The following is a 6,007-nucleotide window of genomic DNA, read 5'->3' on the forward strand; positions in this document are numbered from 1 at the left end:
CTTAACTTGAGCTTCTATGGTAATATAACAAAACACATTAAAACATATGAGTTTTAATGGACAATTAAGTGTCAGTATTAGTGTGAGTGTAATGTGGTAGTTTTGTTTTTGCAACACTGACACTAGTGTAGAGTTTTAACACTATTGTCAGCCAGTGTTACTTTCTAACACCTGTCAGAGTTGAAATATACAATCTGAAAAGACAAAGGAAGTGATTGGGGCACCTTAAACACTGCAGTGTTTGGTACACAGGCTGGATCCAGTGTTAGGCTGTAGTTCATGAACTCAGAGGGGAGCAGTGCCCAAATCAACAAACAAAAAGACACTAAAACACACTAAAGTTCCCTAACAAAAGAAAAAAAATGGCAAAGCTGGAACCTAAAACTCCTGACCCAAAAACAGGAGAACAAAGAAAAAGGGCGTCTCCCTCCTACAAGCTGCAGCTACACATGACAATATATACAGAGCTACTTACAAATGACAATGACTGATCCAAAAGCAAGATGGACTCCAGCTACACAAACACATCAACACAACAGGTACTCAGACACAGACTAAAGACACACAAATCATCTGGCTCATGTGAGAGTGGAAGTGAGGAGGACATGAGACTAAAAAGACACCTGGGACATGCTAGCAGGTCACAGTCCATATTCACTCCAATGACATCACATCCAGACGTTTGATGGACAAAAGCCTTTTTCTTGTTGCATATGTGGGTCAGAACAATAAGGATCCAGTAAGTGTGCAATGACACTGTGACTGAATACAAGAGACAAATGTCCATTAAAGACAGGACTTCTGATGGACTGATAGAACACTGACTCATGCACAATAACATGAGGAAAGACTGAGTCAAACTTACCCTTCCTCACATCAGGTTTTAACGTCTGCTCTCCACCATGGTCCACCCTGCAGGAAGAAACACATTCTGACTGTGTTATATCAAAGGCTGTCATGTGTGTAGCTACGTTGGTTGGCAGCATCAAAACACATGTGAGACAGTGAGTTCGAGACACAAGAGATGGCAGCCAAAAAGAACATCTATATAAGGAGCTATTCTGTAATGAAACCTGTCAGTCATGTAAAGTTCACTAATGAAATTAGTTCATCATAATAATAACTGATGCATGGCATCTAACAGGCTAATCGCTGCATAATAGTCCTAACAGTCCTCTTAAGGTCTCCTTTAGAAAACAGGACACTCATAGTATTTCTGACTAAAACCATCTTACATATGTTCACAAAGAAACCAGGGAAGATGAAGCATTTGCTAATGATAATATGGAGTAAGGAGGCGTTCAGTTCATGTGTTGTGCTTAAAAATATTGTTCATATTATGATGTTAAAATACATTTTCCTCTCTGTTTTTTTGAGAGTGAGTGGTTTAAAAAAAAGAAAATGGGAGATGAGTAGTTCTAGTATGGAAAGTAATGGTCCAGCCAAATTGTCTCATGTTAATGTTGATATTTATAATCAGTTAAGCTGATAATGAGAATATTTATAATGACCATTGAGAGGCCATGTTTTACATGGTACATGGTTGTGTATACATGTGTTTATATGTCCGTATCTATATGTAAAGACATATTCTGTTATGAGAATATTATTGTAACCCTATTTTGGCCTATACAGGCCGGGTCCCTTTTCTTTATGTGGATCCCTGGGTTCAAGATCTTTCAGAGCCGAAAACTCTGTTTATATGTAAACGAAGGGAAAAGTAAAGGTAACACGAGTAAAATATAGAATATATATTGTTCCCTCATGATGACACTGGTGTTCAGGCCTGGGTGTCCTCACAGAGCTTACGTCTTATTGAGGTCATCGATGAGCAGCTGCTCGTGCGTCTGGAGGATGTGGTAGAATTTATCTTTGGCCTCTGTTCCAGCTTGCAGGAACGTGTAGAGCTCCCTGACCTTGTCCTGGCTGGTGGGCTGAGCTCTGATCCGATCATATGCTTCCTGCTGGATGACCGAGCCCAAGAGCTGATCCAGGATGGGGTCGATGTTGCTGATTCTCTGGATCAGGTCGGCTCTGTGTTTTTCCACAAAGTGCGTGTCTGAGAGGAGAGCAGAGAAAGATGATGACCTCTGTGGTGTGTTCAGGAACCCCTGCCCTCTGTCCTGTGAGGACTGATGGGCTTCAGGGTGTATAGAACGCTGAGTGCCTGACATTTCCCAGTTTGGGATCAATCAAAGAATAAAGATCATCAGTCTATCAGCTGGTTTATGGTGTGTTCAAGAGGAACTGGTGCTGACCTTTGGACTCTGCCCTCTTTGTGAGGTCAGAGAGGTCAAAGGTCAGGTCAGTAAAAACCCAAATACTCGCACTGAGGTGTGTGTGGTGTACAGAGAGAAAACTGTACTCACGGTCAGCGGGCTTTGCCATCAGTCCAGCTGTGTCTTCAGCTGAAACAGAGAAGGAGACACCGTCAGTGACAGTGGCTGGACCTTCAAAGTTTGAACTAGCTGCAAGTGAAGTAGCTGCTGATCAAGTGTAGAACCTGCAGAGTTATAGAGTTGTCTGAAGAGGTTTCACTGCTCCTCCAAGCAGCTTCATGTAGTTCTAACATGCCTCTCGTTTCAGGTGTCTTCACTTCCTTGTGTCTCCTCTGCTGATCACCTGCTGGCCCTAATGTGTCTCACCTGTGTCCTGTTTTTTCCTGCTCCTCGTGTGTTTTTCTTGCTGACATCTTTCAAATATAGTATCACAATAAATAATCTACAGAAATACATTTGAAAATAAATATTTATATATTTATTCTCATAATAAAGGCACAATTCAAGTCCATATTTTAGGAACTAATTAACATGTACTAATTTAATGTTTACTCATTAATTTAAACTCCTGAATAAAGATTACAGGCACTTTCTGAGTGCAAAACATTACAAGCTCTTTAAGGAAATATCAATCCACATTTATTTCAGTGTAGAAATGTGAGCTGTTTAGTTGGTGTTAGGTGTGTCAGTGTAATAAATGTCAGATTATGTTGAAATGACTTAACACAGTCTTGTTAGCTTCACATAATTTAGTTATTTCGATTGAACACAACTAAGTTCTGTGGAACTTGTTGACATAACTATATTAAGTAAATTGGACAACTTCATCAAAGGGGAACTGTGCATGTCACACAGCCAAGTGCTGCCACCTGGTGTCAGGTGTAGGTATCAGGTTGGTGAGCGTTCAGTTTACTCAACAATGTTGTGTTGAATTGACTTAGTTGGTTTGTGTTGCTTCAACAAGTTTACATTTTAAGTTTAGGTTTTAAAACCAAACACACAAATGTTAATGAAACTGCACATAATTACATTTATTTGATCCAACAACTCACTGAGATCACTTTCACTACCTGGGACTGTCAAACAGCAGGCCCAGGTATGAGGGTACAACACTGCACTTTTCACACTTTTATATGCCTGGGTCCAGTAGACCCAAACATCCTGTATATAATAGAAATGTGTGTGTGTGGGTCAATGAAAATGTGTTCAGATATATGTTCATCACAGTCAATGAGCCAGGGCCAGTGAGTCTCAGTTTAAAACAATAATTGGTTGGATCATTTTTCTGTTGATGAAAAATACAAAGGGTCCCACAGACAGTCAGATTCAGTTTGACCTTTGACCTCATGCTCCTCATGTGCTCTAACATGCACTGTGAGCTGTAAGTCTTATACAGACAGGTGTGTGTCTTTCCTCATCAAGTCCAATCAGCATCACCAAACACAGCTGGACTCAGATGAAGGTTAGAACCATCTGAATCATATTTCACTTTTTGTTTTTTAATCTGCAGAAATGTTTCCTGTCAACATGGGGTGCTGTGTGTACAAAAAATAACTGAAATGATTTCAAATGGCTGCAGCTGTTTACGTGAGCAGATGCTGTGACTTAATGACTGGAATGTTTAATCATTTATTTCATTTCATCCCAAAAGGACCGGATCAGGACTGACCTCACGTTTTTAACCTCACATGTTCTCATGTACAGACTGAAGGGGATATTTGACATCACGTACTGTATGTCTGTGTGTATATTAATAACACACTGTAAAGTCTTTCAGTTGGTTCATAGCCTGTCCAAAATACTGTAGAGTTCAGATAATTGCACTGAAGATGTGAATGGGTTAACAGTAGATCAAACAGATATGAGTGCAGTGTCATCCACACGTCAGGTAGATTTCTCTGGAAGGATTTGTGATGAGATGGGCTCCAGCCCCCTGTGAGCCTGCACTGCAGGACAAAGCGGGTTACTAGAGAACGAATGGATTTGTGAGGATCAGTTGTAATTACGCATGTGTACCACTAGGATGCACTAATTACCTGTCACTATGTGTGGATATATAATCTGAGTTTGAGAGAGGGAGCGATTGTAGAACAGACGTTTCAGTTAAACAACAATAAAGATCAATCAGTTACACTGCAGTAAAATCAATGAGGTGGTCAAACTGATCACTGATCAGATATTGACAGATTCTCACCTGCTGAGTCAGCTCTGACTTCCAGAAGTTTCCAGCTTCATGTGTGGAGCTGCTCATCTGCTGCAGTCTGTCAGGAAATGAACAAGAAGTAACTCCAGAGAAACCACGCCTTTAACCCTATCTACCCCAAGGGACCCAAATTTGGGGGCTTTTTCATGCACCCAAAGAATAAAAGCCATATAACACTGTACTAACCATGTAAACAATAATCACATTGCATATCAAATTAAACATTGGAAACTCTACTACAAGCACATATAAGCCATCTTTACACACATCAAACATAACTTCAACACCATGCAAATCAATCATCACTCATCAAAATAAAATTCTCATATCAAAGTCGACACACTTGCCACATTCTTATTTCTAGCTCTGTGATACTTCAGGTCACACAAACAAGGTGTCATATGAAAGCTGAGACTTCACCAATTGACACTCTTACAGTTGTTTTGCTATATTATAAATATTTGGTGAATTAGAATATAAAGAATATAAAAGTAAAAAAATCACGAGTAATAAAAAATTCTGTCTTTCTTCTGTAAATTTGCAATAATCAGTCATATTTGTGTCAGGGTTCGTCAGGGGGAGGACACAATTGCAGAGGCACAGAGCGGTTACAGCTAACAAAAAGCTCCTTATTCAAAGCCAGGAAGGCAAAACAACACAATAACCAACAACCAACAGCGTGGTAAAACTACATAAAGGAAAACAGGCACAGGGCGTAAAAAGGCAGGAACAAAAACATAAGAACAAAGCAACTACCTGGAGCACCCCGAGGTCAGGCAGAAGTACATGGCATGGTAGGCGAGGATCAAGGCATGGACGAGACAAGGACAGAAACAAACCCTACACCGGACAAGACGAACTAGCAAAGACAGAGGGGAAGACACAGACTATATACAAAGGGACCAGGGAAGACAACGAGACACAGGTACCACACATGAGGGCAGGTGATCACACAAGGAGGGAAACCACAGGAAGTAAAACTCAAGACAATGCACGGTGGGGGGGCAGGACTACCAAAGTACACAAGACAAGACAAGAACTAAACACAAACCCAGGGAAACAAAACACCAGAAGGAAAATAACTAAACACAGATTAAACTAAAAACCCAAAACCAGGAAAACTAACCCATAAACAAACTCCAGGTCGTGACAATTTGAGGGCAATAAACGCTTGGTTCAGATAGACCAACATGTCTGTGTTTATTCAAGACTAAAAATATTAGGATTAGACATTTATTATGTTTGTGGAGGACTTTTTTGGGGGAGAATGTGGCAACGGTCGTTTAGCTTACAATGCATTTTCTTTGGTGAGTATAGCACTAATATTACTACTACCTGTCAAATCTACTGGTTCTGACCTTTTGATAGAGGTGTCAATCACCCTAATCAACCTGCATATTTGACAAGGTATTAGCTTAGCATTAGGTGGGCGTGGCCTATCTGCTTTATACATCTGTTATAACCTATAGATGTGTAATAATGTATGTATACAAGTAGAAACTGATGTAAATAGAAGTGATGAACA

The sequence above is a fragment of the Parambassis ranga genome, unplaced genomic scaffold, assembly GCF_900634625.1.
Source record: "Parambassis ranga unplaced genomic scaffold, fParRan2.1 scaffold_21_arrow_ctg1, whole genome shotgun sequence".
NCBI lineage: Eukaryota > Metazoa > Chordata > Actinopteri > Ambassidae > Parambassis > Parambassis ranga.